The sequence below is a fragment of the Chrysochloris asiatica genome, unplaced genomic scaffold, assembly GCF_000296735.1.
Source record: "Chrysochloris asiatica unplaced genomic scaffold, ChrAsi1.0 scaffold00055, whole genome shotgun sequence".
Classification (NCBI taxonomy): Eukaryota; Metazoa; Chordata; class Mammalia; order Afrosoricida; family Chrysochloridae; genus Chrysochloris; species Chrysochloris asiatica.
The window spans coordinates 16157890-16172906 of record NW_006408573.1 but is presented as its reverse complement, the minus strand read 5'-3'; the positions used below and the strand labels follow the sequence as shown (position 1 = coordinate 16172906).

Sequence of the window (15017 nt, the reverse complement as noted above, 5' to 3'; positions counted from 1 at the left end):
CGCCCGCCACCTCCCCCCCGGTTCTCATTCCTGCCACTAGCGCGCTCGGCGGCTCATTCCGCGGCCGCCGCCAGCCGAGGGGAGCGTCGCAGGCCGAGGAACAGATGCCGCGGGGGCAGCTCGTAGCCGCCGCTGACTTGTGAATGGGACGGGGACTGGGCCGGGCGCTGACACCGCTGAGCTCGCCCTGCGCCAGAGACCGACGGCTCGGAGTCGCTCCCACTCGTGAGGGCCCCAGGTGAGCGCGCTTCCAGTCCCTTCTTCTCTCTTGGCTGGGGGGCCTGGGTGGGTGATCCCCTTGAAGGGAATGTTTGAGAAGAGGGTGTTTACGGACTGGAGAGGTTTCGCCTATAGGAAGCTGAAGAAGGAGGGGAATTGAGAAGATTTATTTAAAAATCAGAAAAGGAAAAGGGAACCAGCTGTGGGTGCGGACAGAGGGGACAGACCAGGGGCCAGATGTGCGCTCCAACCTCTTCCCGCTCCGGCCTCCGCTGAGCGAGGCGTCGGAGAGGGCTTCGCATCCAACTGGGGCAAGGGACTGCAGATCTGTTCCCCAGATGCGCCGAGTGCCCCCAGGCACGTCTCTAGGGAAAGTCGCCCCCGGCGCAGTGCCAGCCCGCCGGCCCTGCGCCTCTTCCCCGAAGCGGCTACAAGACCGCGCTCTGCGGGGTTCCTGCCCCTGCCTCCTGGCTTCCCTCCGAGCGCTCCCTAGGGTTCCATCTCTCCAGTTGAGACCGCCAGGGAAGCCCGGAAAACCGAAAGACCCGAGCTCTGGGCGGCGATCCCCGGCACTTTGATCGCGTGGCTCGGAGTCTGCCGACTGCGGCTCTGGGCTTGGGGACTGCGGTGCGCGTCAGCCCTCCAATCCTAGTCTCTCAGAGATCCGGGAGCCGCCGGCCAGCTCCCGCCTGCAGCGGGGTAGGTCCACGAGCGACTTAGCCTCCGGCTCGGCTTCGGCTCCGCGGAGCGGCCGGGGTCAGCGTTAACTTTGCGGACCAAACCCACTCCGAAGCTTGCGCCTCTTCTCGAGCGCGCCAGCCGCTCAGCTCCCTGCACCTACATCCTCCCTCCCAGAGCTTTGCCCCGGAACGCAAGCCGGGAGGTGGGAGGCCCTGGGAACCTGGCATGTTGGGGAGGGTGCCTAGGTGGGCACCTCTTCTCTCTTCCCCCCCAGCACCACCCCCACCCCCTCCGTAACCCAGACGGAGCTGTAGAAGAGCCCGCAAGGCGAAGAGAATCCCGGTCCCCAGAGAAAGTGGGGTCAGGGAGGCCCGTGTGTCCTGCTTCCTTGTCCCTTTCTTGCCAAGGCCCTGCATTCACCGGGGGCTCCACGCGCTGTGGTGAAAGGTTTCCTAGATGCTAGAAAACCCTGTTGCTTTTGCTGATAATGCAGTCGGTATTTCATGGGCCATCGCACTGCGATTAAGGAATTGCATCGTTTAATTATTCAGTAATGCCAGCCCTGCATGAGAAGAGGTCATCCCTAAAGGGTGGGCGATTCTTTCTTAAACCTTGATGCATTCGTATAGATTCGCCTCAAGTCTTCCCTCCCATTTCCCCTTAAAGCAATCTTGTTGGATGGCTCTGAAATCTTTTCTTGTTTTCTTTTACCCTGATCATTCCTAGTTAATATTGGGCAGTGAGTCTAAGTTTTCAGTGTAATCACAGGGATGCCACGATCATTAATCTGGAGAGTGGGTGGATCAATTTCTTTATTGCCTAAGCTTGCAGCCGACATCCATGATTTTGCGGGGCATCTGGATGCAGATGTGTTCTTTGGAGTGAGAATCCTGGAGCATCGCATCAGCATTTTTGCGAGGCTGGGCTCCAAGTGCTACAGCCTCAGAAGCTGGGAGGCAAGGAAAGGGGCTGACCTTAATTTTATTAATGTTGGCATTATTTTTCCTGCAAAACGGAGGTGCAGACACCAGACTACAGACGTATTCACTGCCCAGCTGCAGGGAGCCTAGTCTTCCCTTAGAACAAAGGAATAAAAGTTCCCAAACAAATGCACAGAACCAGTGAGGCCCTCTGCTCCTTGTCATGAAAGTTTGCTAATTGTCAGCTCTACTTGAAAGTTTCAAAGCAGGTCAGTGGGCCCGAGAATTGGAACCTTTGCAACACGGATACTGGGTCTAGTAAAAGAACTGATAATCGTTTTCAGTGGGGACTAGGCAAAGAAAGCTGCTACCAGTGAACTTGCTTGAGTGAGAACTGTCCTCCATTTGTACTGTTGAGACATCACCAATCAATATCTTCATAGGACTTGCAGCTAGGCTTTTATATTAATAATGATTATGGGTCTTATTTATTTCATAATCTGCATAAACCCATCCTTTTGTTACATTGTTGGGGAGGGGGGGGTGCCCTCTACCCCTGGCCCTCATTTCCTGGGGGAGAAGAGAATGAAGAGGTGCAAAGAAAGGAGTCAGTTCAAAAAACCTATGGAGGTCTGGACCTGTAGATTTGCTCAAATTGAGCTTGCAGCTTCCTGGAAATACAGGCTTTTAAACTCATGCCAATTGAAGCCATGGGTCATCTTGATAATACTTTAGAACTTCCTTTATGTTCAATATTCTTATCAGAACACCAGACAGTAACATTACTAGAAACCTAAATTCTATTTTCAATTAAGATCCAATCTTTTTGCTAATTTGAGAATTAAAAAAAAAAAAGGTTAGGACTTTTTTTTTTCTTTTATGACCCAGAACTCATAGTTTAAATCTTTCAAAGTGGTGGCAGTGTTTTACATTGTTGATTGTTTGCTTCATGAGAGAAAGAGAGAGAAGAAGGGGCTCCAAGCCATAATTTGGGGGATACAGATTCATGCTCCTTTAATTCACTTGTCTTCATAATTTATGGTTTTCCTTCCACTTTGGATAGAATTTCATGGCTGCTTTGTAAAGATTCTGGTTCAGGGATACTCATATGGGACACACCATGACTTTGACCTCAAGGCCTTGATTTACAACCCCAAAGACACATTCCCATGAACGTGGTATATCTTGGGACCTTACCAGTGAAGCCCTGTGGGAAGTCGACATTCCCATAAACTTTGATCTTTATTTCCAAATTTGTTTCTGGAACTATCTGAAGAGATTTGAAAATTCCATTTTAGGATTTCTTCATTTTTGATACGTTTATGTAGGTGGCTGGCTGTACCAGAAGCCTAGTAAATTTATTTAAGTTGATTATCAATATTATTTTTTTGTTTTTGATCATAGCCTAACTAATCATTAAATAATAATATTAATGTTTCAAAGATGGTGGTCTGTATGATTTGAAAGTAGGTCCCAGATCTTTCGTGATCTACCAAATTTACAGAATGACAATGCGTTCACATATATTCCCCCAGAGAAAATCTAACCTATGATTTAAGGAATTAAAGTGAGTTGAGGATGATTTTTCTCCTTGTGAAATTGGCCTTTGTTGCATAAACAGTTAATTTGTCAAGTACCCTGTTCCACGTTTATTAAGTATTGTGAGTTGTCAACCTTTCCGATCCAAAGTTATTGTCCCTGAGATGTATAAAGGTGGTCGGTCTATATAAATAGCTGGTTTAATTGATTCGAGGAGGAAAAACATCAACAGGTCTATTAGAATGAGAAGAATAAAAAACGGCTGGAGCATGTTGGCTAAATCCTGGTGCACTGTTAGGAGTAGCAATCCAGTTTTCCATCAGGATTACTGCGATAGGCATCCACAGCCTTCTCTGTGATCAGGAAGGATAAGGCAAACACTCGAGAAGGATAATTAGACATCCTTCTGCGATAATTTCACTGACATAGAGCGAGCCTTGTGCATCTCCGGAAGATTGCACTTGTGACCACTAGAGGGCAATGGCGCCCTTCTCCAACTCGGTGCACGGGGCCCATCTGCTTTTGAGGGCACCATGAAAAGCGGTTTTGTTACCACCAGGCTTGTCTGGCCCTCTCAGGAGAGACGGAATTCAATCTAGCTGCGGTTCAGGCTACTGCTCCAGCAGTTTGTCAGGATTAACATCTTTCCAGTGGGTGGAATCCCTTACCTTCAGCCTCTTCTTCCCACCTGGATAGCATTTACTAGAAAGTTGGGAAATCTTGCAAGTTGAGAATGAGTATGAATGGGTTACAGGCTGAATGGAAAACAAGGTCAACGCTCATCAAGCAGTGATCTGGGCAGGATTTTCTAGCCTTCCCTTCCACCCACTGCTCCTGGGGCAAAAATCATCATTTCTGATTCCAAGGGGAAGGGAATGCATAAATATGAGAATTATTAGGTTGCGGTGTTACCGTTATCTGTGAGGAGGTTTTGAAGACATCTGGCACAGATTTCTAATTGGCACAAAAGAATAGCTGTTGGATCTTAGGTAAACACTGTGGAGCATGGAATTTTAATATAACAGTAAGTGTTTTACTATTACCTTTAAGCCTTTCTTGATACTGCTGTCTAAAACCAAACTTTAGCAGAAAGTACAATTTAATTCAAGATTGGCCCTCATGTACTAGAGTTTAATCAATTGATTTTTTTCCCTCCTCTATGATATGGAAATTACTGCTTATGATTAAATTGCATAGTTCAGCCTGCACACATTTACATTTGTTACTGTTTGATAGTGTCATTATGAAAGTTCAGAACAAGAATGGGGAAAAAAATCCCCTAATGCTGTATTATAATTAAGAGGAAAGCTCTATTAAAAAAATAAATAAGTACTGTCTTAAGTGGGTACTTATTTGCATCTTTTTTTTAAACTAAGTACAATTGCCTCCCTGGTGAATCAGCAGTTCCTTGAAACTCAAAGCTGCGTTGCAGTGCACAGACAATTGATGAAGATGGAATCAATGCAAATGGATTATGGGAGTGTGTATTAAGTAACTCAGTGAAAAATAAGACAAAGTGTTTTGTAAACCGATGTTCAGTCACTGGACAGCTTATTTAACTTAGTGAAAGGAAGACACCTTCCAAGTGTGTTTGTGAATGATGCGCATTGCCTGGAACCGGAGGCCAAATCTCACTGTTATTTGGTTTCATTAATTGTTAGTCCCAGAGTTCCAAGATTCTAACTGAGAAAAACGTGGTTCTCCTGTAGACTCAAGGTTGCTAGGGAGGGCGAGAGTCTGGTTATTGTTGTTAAGTATCTTCAAGTCAGTTCCGATCTATAATGACCCTGTATAGGGTTTCCGAGAACCAGCTGGTGGGTTTGAACTGCCTGCCTTGTGGTTCGCAGTCTGGTGCTAATCTTGCATTACCACATGAGGCGTCCACCAGGATATTTAGACAGGCGTATGGAGGTTGTCTGTGTGTGTGTGTAGGGGGTGGGGTTCTATGTGTGTGTAGGGGGGTGGGTGTTGCAGAGCCCCCGGTGACTTAGTTGTTAACGCACTCCACAGCTAGCTGAAAGCTCAGCAGTTCAACTCCATAGCCTTTCTGTGAGGGAAAGATGTGGCAGTCACCTTGCATAAATATTACAGTCCTGGCAACCCTGCGGGGCACTTCTAACTCTGTCCTGTAGCATCACTGTGTGTCAGAATGGGCAGGACAGCAATGAGTTCATGGGAGGAAAGAGGCAGGGAACATGGCAGAGAAGAGGTCAAGGAGAACAAGAGAGAGTAGAGATGCTATTTCCTACGACAAACCAATTAGTGGTCTCTCTTTTATGGTGTGATCCTTATTTAGGGCATGCTGTTGTTAACTGTCACCAAGTCAGTTCCGACTCATAGGGTTTCTGAGGGGCGGCTGGAGAGACATGTAGAGTCTAGAAAGGGGATACAGAGAGCCTTAAGGCCACAGAAAAGGGTTGCTTGTTCCTATTCTTTGCCCCGTGTCACGGAGCTGCCATCCCCTAACAATATGCTGAAGAAACATGGCCTGATTTTCAGTTTTTCCTGGCATTGCTATAGGCGAAGAGAAGTCTTCATTATCTCTAAAAACAAAAAAACAAACTGTAAAGTTGGTCCAACTCCCAGTGACCCATGTGTGGCCCTAGTATCACTGTATTCCAGAGAATTTTCTGTGGCTGAATTTTTGAAGAGATGGCCGGGCCTACCTTCTGAGGTGCCTCTGGGAAGACTCAAACCACCGATTCTAGTTTAATAGCCTAATACTTCAACTGATTGCAGCACCCAAGAACTCCCTCACTCCCTTTTTTGCTGTTGTTGTATGCCCTAAATCAATCCCAACTCCTAGTAACCCCCTAGGCTAGAGTAGAAGTGCCTTTCAGTGTGCCTGTCTCAGGCTGTAATTCTTACCAGTCAGTCTTTCCTGTGAACTAGCAATGGGAGCTTAACCAATGTGCCAACATGGCTCCTTTCACTCCCTCTATACATATGCCTGTTGGTTCCAACTGCTAGGAATCTTATAGGACCGTACAACTGCCTAGTAGGGTTTCCACAACTATAATGGGGCTAATGCACTGGATTGCAAAGTTGATTTGAACTGCAAGGTTGGCAGTTCAAGCTCACCAGCCGCTCCTCGGAAACCCTATAGAGGGTCATTATGGATCCGACCTGACTTGACTGCACTTAACAACATTAACAATCTTTTCAGAACTGGAGCAGCTGGTGGGTGTGAACCACTGACTTTTTGGTTAGCCCAGGACTCCCTAGTGACTCTGCTGTTAAGTGCCATTGAGTCAGTTCTGACTCACAGAGAATCTCTAGGGTTTCCAAGGAGCGGCTACTGGGTTTGAATCGCCAACCCTGTGGTTAGCAGTACAGTGCTTATCGTACAGTCAACTCCATTGACTCTGTTGCTGTTGTTGTGAAGTGCTGTTGAGTTGGTTCTGACTCTTAGCAACCCCGTGTAGGGTTTCTGAGGAGCAGCTGGTGAGCTTGAACCACTGACCTTTCAGTTCAAGCCAGCCTTGCAGTCCAGCGCATTAACCTGCAGCGCCACACCCAAACTCCTACCTCCCCCGTATTTGCCATTCTCCCGATGAGGTTCTCTGCATGGTATGATTTCCTCTGATTGAGGCGGACCCTCCATACATGGTGCTTTTTGAAACAAATGGCTTTTGCCTTGAGTTTGTCTCCTCCCTTGAGGATCAGCTAACATGCACCAGACTGGTGTGGGGGGTGGGGGTGGGGCTTCCCCTGCTCTTGATGTAAGGGAACAGAGGTCTCTCAGCCTTCCCTGGGCTCTATCAGTTATTTCCTGCCGCCATGCCCTTCATCCTTCTCAGTAGTATGAATGGCATGGAGGAAAGCAAGGCTGGGCAGATCTGATCAGATCACAGTGTGAGTCCCACTCCTGGAGCTCTTCTAACGGTTCAGCCACAAATGCATCCTGGAACCTCCACACCTGCTCCCATCATCCCTCAGGCTGCGACCAGTTGTTTCAACTTGGAGGCAGCATGGCTCAGCTCATGGGCAGGGATTGGGGTAAAGCAAGTAGTGTAGGGTTGGATCCTGTCTTTAATTAAAGGTAGATATTTTACTCCTCGTGGATTATTTAGCAGTAATTTTGAGTTTTAGACCATTGCACTGAAATCTTATTTATCTTGATTACTAAGTTTTTTGGTACCTACTGAAGTTGTGCATTCTAGTCAAATGTGTCACCCGTCTTAGCCAGGAGCCAGCTCTACCTGGCAAGTTGTCTAACTTCCTTCTAACATCCGTCTCAGGTGCCCGCAGAGCACAGACTCAGTGATGTGAGCTCGCTCTCCCAGACTCCCATGCTGCCTCTGTAGGATGGAGGAAGTCATTAGATTTGTGTCCTAGGAGAACTTAGTACAACGTCTGCTTCATGATGTCAGTCAGCCTGCTGCTGACGCCTCAGAACCCAATGTGCTACACCGTAAAACTGTTAACGCTTTCAGGGTTGAATTTTTTTTTTTTTTTTTTTTTCAATAACTGATTTTATTTGTTGCTGTTGAGACTATCCACAGCGTAACATAGACCCACTCAACAATTTCTAAAGGTACAAGAGGGTTTCAGAAAGCTTATAGAAAAATGTATTGAAAAGAGTTGCAACTCTTAGTGACTCTGTATAGGGTTTTTTCTAAAAAACTTTTTATCGGGAATTGAGATCACTCAACAATAGTTTACATGGGAGAATATCAGTTTTACATTCCTCGTTTCATTGCAATGATTACAATCACCTCCGCGCATCATCACTCAACAGTGTTTGCTTCTATTCCCTCCATTTTTTGTTTTGTTTTGTGGGGGATGTACAGAAAAAAACTCAGGAATATATAATTTAAACAACCAAAGGGCACATTCTGCAAGCCTGCCTCCTGGCCACCAGACTTTAGTCTTTCTCTTTCCACGAGTCTGGAGTCCTCAGCAGCTTTCTCTCCATGTCCTCATCTCTGCCTCCATCTCTGGTATCACTGCTTCTCTGGATAGGGTCCCCTATGCCGCTCTCTGTAGAGGGTTTTCAAGGATTGGGCTGGTGGATTTGAACCACTGACCTTGTGATTAGCAGTCTGGTGCTTATCCTACAGCACCACACCAAGACTCTGGATCCCGTATGGATAGTTTTAAACGAGCACAATGCCGAAGGCAGACCTTCTGTAGTAGTTGAACTAAGCGATTTGGTTGTGATCTTAATGGACGTCAATCTCCAGGTCTTTTTTCCGTGGTAACTCTTAGGGGATTGGAACTGCCAACATGTAGATTAGTAACTGAACACAAATCATTCGCACTCACTCACTGGGACATTGATTCATGCTTTGCACTCAGTAAATGTTCTGTCACTTGTCCTTTCTGAAACAGATATGAGATTACAGTTTTACAGCAAGTAGGAATTTTTGCTTAGAAAAACAAGGCCAAAATCCAAGATTAAACCTTAGCTTTGGATTGAGGCCTATCCCAATTAGTGATGAATTGTTTCTTAGTGTCTGTCTCCTTCTGAATTACCTCACACATTTAAATCACCTACCCCTCTTCCATTGAAACTATGCAAAAGCCAGTTGAAGTTTTGGAGATAGTTAGAACTGTGAGTTAATGTGCTGGATTGTAAGGTCTGTTTGAACCATAAGGCTGACTGTGCAAGCTAACTAGCCATGCCTCGGAAACCCTATACAGGGTTGCTATGAGTCGGAACTGCCTCTATAGCACTTAACAACAACAACAACTGCTTTTGAAACACCCCTGGCCCCTTCCTCCGAGTGCTTCTCTCCCTTTACTTTTATATCTGGGCCTCTGTGCTAAAGTTACCCTGAAGCCATACTGTCTAACTGGGCAAGTTTCCCAACATTCCATGTTGAGGAATTCATCACAGGTTTGCTTTCGTTCAAAAGGGGCTCATTGCTATTCCAGAGGAGCTGAAATGATCATTTGTCTCCTGATTCATTGTCTCCATTTCAAGAGGATTCTTGTTGGTTTTTCAGTCATTGTAACTTGGGGTTTTAAGGGGGCGTAGCAGAGGCAACTTGAACTCATGAAAAGAGCCCTTCCCCCTCTTGCCTTGAGTTCATCCTTAGGCCCAGGCAGAAACACTGTGATTTGGCAATGTTAGAAGGAACAGTCACCCTGACCCTCAGGCAGCCCTTCATGGTGTCTTGGATGTTTGCAAACTGGGTATCATTAGCAGTCTGCGTTTTCTAAGGCTGGCCCACAGCTTCTCAGCTTGGACCCTCCTGTACTGGGTGGTATCTGCTGCTGTCCAGGCCAGCACTACCTCTGCAGTGTGTCCAGGTAAGGGAAGGGGAGAGAGCCAACGTTTAGAAACCCTACTATATGCTGCGGTCCCTGGATGGTGCAGAAAGTTAAGATCGGTGTTTGGAACCCACTCGGAGACACCGTGCGCAGATGGAAGCCAGCCAGGGTAATCTGTTTCTGAAAACTTCATGGAGCAATTATTCTCTGAAGACCTGGTTGCCAGGAGCTGGGACTAACTGGGCAGTAACTACCAGGAGCAATGTACCCAAACTAAACCAAGACAGTTGCTTTTGAGTCAACGCCTGGTGACTCAGTGTGTCCAAGTCAAGCTGTGCTCTGTACGGATTTCATTGGCTGAATTTTCAGAAGTGATTACCAGATCTTTCTTCTAAGGTTAATCTGAACCTCCTACCTTTAGGTTGTAGCCAAGCCGGTTAAGCAGTCGTACCTCTCAGGGATTCTGGTGCTGTACCAGATACTAACTATTTGCTTAACCTATCTTAAACTATCTAGCCACCCTGTGAGGACACTGTTATCCATTCCCAGAAAGACTCCGAAGTCTTTGAATAAACTCCCAAGGCTGGGAAGAAAAGCTCTTCACCTGGCTTGTACCATGTTTGCACGTCAGGGGTCCCCGACTATCCTTAGCCACCCTTAGGACAGAGGACTGCCCTATGTGTGTGGCTCTGTAGGATCAGCACGGGACTGCAAGGTTGGTTTGAACCATAAGGTCGGCAGTTCAAACTCACCAGTCGCTCCTTGGAAACCCCTACAGGGTCACTATGAGTCAGAACCAACTGGAGAGCATTTAACAACAACAACAACAACAGTCTTTATGCAAACAGCCTGACCCACCTTTCTCCCAGTGAGAGGTCAGTGGGTTTGAATTGCTGACCTTCCCTTTAGCTGCCAAGCATCCACCCAGCAGGACTCTTCCTGTGTCCCTACCAGACCCCAAATCATATCCACAGAAGGAGCCTCCCAGGGACTCTGCTCCAGTGTCCTACTTAGCAGGTCTTCTCTTTGACAATCATCCCACAGCTTCTTAAATGTCCCGATGACAGGCTGCTAACTACTTCTCAGGGACCCATGACTAGGAGGATTCATTAACTCTGTTCATTAAAATGCCACGTTGTGTGAGGAGCTAAAAAAATGCTCCTCTTTTGTAACTTTCTCTCAGTGGTCACACTTTGTCCCTACCCCCACCACTTTCTCCTTCTCTAGACAGCCTCACCAATATTTGGGGAAAAAAAAAAACAAAAATCTGGTCCCAGAGACTAACCCAGCATCACTGTGTACGCAGCTTGATGCAGACATTGTGCTAAGAGCATTTTGGACCGTATGAGATGCATCCACATCAACCCTCTTAAGATTTCTGCCTGAGGCGGTGACTGATTTATGAACCACCCATGTGTGACAGAGTAGAAGTACGCTCCATAAAGTTTTTAATGACTGATTTCTCTAAGGTACATTGTTGCCAGGCCTTTCTTCCGAGGTACCTCTGGGTGGACTTGAACCTCCAGCCTTTAGGGTAACAATTGAGCATGTCTGCATCATGCTGGGACTCCTAGCATCATTTCATAGAACACATGACCAGTGTTCTGCAGCCAACGACTGACAAAGCTGGAATTCAAACCCAGCCATCTGCAGCAAAGCAGAGCCACCTGCCATTCAGTTCTTCACTGGATGGAATTAAATATCATACCCAGGCCTCCCAATCCCTGTCACGCTCTTCTGCTTCCAATCCGTTCTCTCATTGCCTCATGTAACACATGGCATCTTAATGTCTGAAGTCCTCAGCTGAGGACTCAGAGAGTTCCAATCCACATTTAACTAGAATTGAGGGCCCTGGACCCAGAAGGAAACCACAACTTGTCTACAATCACATGGTTGCGTGGGGACAGACAAAACAAAACTGAGCACCCTTGGTTGTTGATCCAATGACGTTCCATGGTCTTCAAACAAAAGTTTTTGTTTTTGTAGTCAATATATTTTTGATTTTTAACTTAAACACTTCATTGGTTAAGTATAAATGTTCAGCTAAACCTTGTTCTGTCCTTGGACAATTGAATTTAGAGTCCCCAAATATGGGGCTTTGCTTCAATCCCTATTATTTGAGAGTCCATGGTCAACCGTTCAGCCCTATTTTGCAAAGTGCACTGTTTACGCCTGACCTTCGGTTCTGTGTTACTTGAGAGTCATGGACCCCTACAGTCTCCATTGTCGGGTGTCACAGGTAAACATGTAAGGATGGGATTCACATCTTGCTACTTGCAAATCCACATGAAGCTCTCTGGCAGGATTCAGTCTGGATCCCTTCTGTCTATTCCTCTGTCATCTATTTTTTGAAAAACTCTGGGCTGGGCACCCAGAAATGGTCAAGCCACAGGAAAGTCCTAAAGAGCTGATCACAGCAGGGTAGAAAATACCAGGCCTGTTTATAAACAAAAAGTCCAGTCTGCTTACAATACTGCTACGTTGGCTGAATAACCCGACAATAGTGACAGAGGGGTGCAGGGAAGAGAGAGCGCATGAAGTGTAATAATCAGTGATGTTTGGGGAAGGGGCAGCAGAATTTCACTCCTGCATGGCTGAACACTTAAGCCGCCATTAGCCAGTGCTGGAATCCTTGCAACCTTATCTTAGTGTTGGTTTGAACTCCACTAGTGGCATGGAGTCGAAACCGACTCCACGGCACATAACAACAACAACAAGTGGCGTGGAGTCCTGGTGTGGCGCTGTAGGATAAACACTGAACCCCAAGGTCAGTTTGAACTGTAAAGTCGGCGTTTCAAACTCACCAGCCGCTCCTTGGAAAACCTATACAGAGTTGCTGTAAGTCGAAACCGACTCGACAGCGCTTAACAACAGCAGTGACATGGAGGGGAGTGAGGTGGCTCTGGAGGTTAAGCGCCGGACTAAACTCACAAGGTCTGCAGTTCAAGCCCACAAGCTGCTCTGTAGGAGGAAGATGAGGCTTTCTGCTCCTGCAAAGATTGACAGTTTTGGAAACCTTGCACAGGTTCAATGTGAGTCAGAACCAATTCAAGGGCACAGCAGAAACAATAGTGACCTGGAACTCATTTATCCCTTTGTGCAAACTTCTAGCACCACAAAACCCTTTCCTGCTGCAAATGCTTCATAGAGTGAGCCTAACTCCAGCTCCCCAAATGTTGTGTTGCTTTGATGGGACACAGTAAATACTTAAGCCACCTTTCAGGATGCCTTGCACCCCCAAATGAGCACCGCACCCACGTTTGCTGCAGCCCTTCTCAAGAGGAAGTACCAGAAAACTCGGCAGCCAAAGTCTCCAATACCAACTCCCTTCCACACACTTCTTTTACTGCAGCCTCAGGCTACATTACATTAGCTTTTATTGCCAGTCACATCACCCAGAGGACTTATGCTCCAAGGTTTATTTGTTTATTTGTTTTTCCTTATGTTCTGTCTTTAAGTCACAATTCCCCACCTGTCCCTGTGCACAGAAGCCATAATGGGGAACCTTCCGTGGTGCAAGTACCAACTCCGGCCCAGCCACTTACCCTTCAAGGCACTTCATCTCTTTCTCAGTTTCCCGTGTGGCTCTGTGGGTTAATGCACTGGACCGCATGGTCAGTTTGAACTGCAAGGTCGGTGGTTCAAGCTCACCAGCCACTCCTAGGAAACCCTACACAGGGCCGCTATGGATCGGAACTGACTATGGCACTTTACAGCAACAGCAATGTTAATAATAGTATCTATCTTATGGGTTCCTGGTGTGGCACCATAGGATCAGCACTGGATTGCTAACCGCGAGGTTGGCGGTTCAAACCCAGTAGCTGCTCCTTGGAAATTATGCAGGGTCACTGTGGCGCTGTGAGTTAATGCGCCAGACTGTAAAGCCATTTGAAGTGCAAGGTTGGTGGTTCAAGCTCACCAGCTGCTCCTCGGAAACCCTATATAGAGTCGCTATGGGTCAGAACCGACTCGACAGCACTTCACAACACAATGACAGCTGTGAGTTAGAACCAACTCAGTGGCACTTAACAACAATCTTATGGGGTGAGTTGATGTTAAATAATATTAACATACATGATACGCCACAGCGCATGCAGAGGGTCACTGCTCTTATAAACCCTGACATATTTCATAGTGTTAGGTTAGTCCATTGACCCAATTTTTCAAAACATTTCAAAATTGTAATCTTACTCTGTTATCCAGATACCATGTGATGTCCTGATGACATCCACCTTGCTTGGTCAAAACAACAGCATCAACAAAAATACCCAGAGAAGGAGCAGAGATGTGCGGAACCAAACCAGCTTTCTGTATTTGTGTGAGCCAACACCTTGGAAGACAGCCTACTACACGTGACTCAGGCCTCATAGTGCAGATTTGTCATTTTGTTTGACTCTGTTTGGCTGTGCAGCGGTAGACCCCCTTCCTGTGTTTGGGAATATGCCATCCTAAGATTCTTTCTAGAAAAAGAACCTGTCTTCTACTCTAGGGGCCTGAAGTTGCTTCTCCGGGTCCACCAGAAGCTATAACAACAATTCAATGCCAACTTTCCAGTATGCTTTAATTTGGATTGAGTCTCTGACACGCATGCACACCATCACTGACACTGGGACTTCATCCTGGCGATGTAGAGCATGTGGTTTGCAGGATTGTCAGTGTTGTGCGGTAAGCCCTAACCATCATTCCCAGTGGAGCACCCACCAAGTTCCCTGGTGGGATCTAGTTTGTTTCTGACCTGTTGGCTTTGTGAGCCTGCTTCTTTATCCTGCCTGTGAGTACTGAGCTAGCAATAAGTTTCCAACAAGTTACTCTATGGCTTAAATCAACCAGAGTCTGTGTTGCTTTCAACTAAGAAATCTGGAAGGCGCCATTTGTCCACCAGTCTTTGCAGGACTGTTCTGAGACATCTTTCCAGATTCAATTCTGAGTGAGGTATTCATCTTTGGAGTTCTTGCAGGCTAAATGATGTTCATGGTAAGACGGTCAGAACTCTGGGTGCTGTGTGTAGCAGAAGGAGCTTTGATGAAACAGAGACCAGTCCAGTATAGGTTGAGTAAGAACTAGATTTGCGACAACAGCCTGGTTCAGGATAAACCCAAAGCCCAAACCAAGCCTGCTGTCATGGAGTTGGTTTTGACTTACGTGGACCCTGCGTGTTATAGGCTAGAAGTGCTCTGGAAGGTTTCCTTGGTTGTAATCTTATGGCAGAGAGTCACCAGGCCTTCTTTCTGCAGTTGATTAGAGCAGCCTGCCTTTAGGTTACTGTTGTTGTGTTGTTCGTGCCATCGAGTCGATTCTGACCCTGTCTAGAGTTTCCAAGGAGCAGCTGGTGAGCTTGGACCACCGACCTTGCAGTCTGACGCATTAGCCCACAGCGCCACACCAGGTCTCCTTAAGGTTAGTAGTTGAGCACAAATCATTTGTGTTACTCAGTATATG

The 15017-nt window shown here is 46.7% G+C and overlaps 1 protein-coding gene across 1 annotated transcript in view; it reads left to right on the top strand.

Moving 5' to 3' along the window:
* Window positions 1–55: 55 nt before the first annotated feature.
* The window catches only part of CDH11 (cadherin 11, type 2, OB-cadherin (osteoblast)), a 220599-nt gene continuing 205637 nt past the window's right edge, over window positions 56–15017 (top strand). The window contains exon 1 of the mRNA XM_006863584.1: window positions 56–238. The gene's annotated coding sequence lies outside the window, so the exon portion shown is untranslated. The remainder of the gene's footprint in view (window positions 239–15017) is intronic.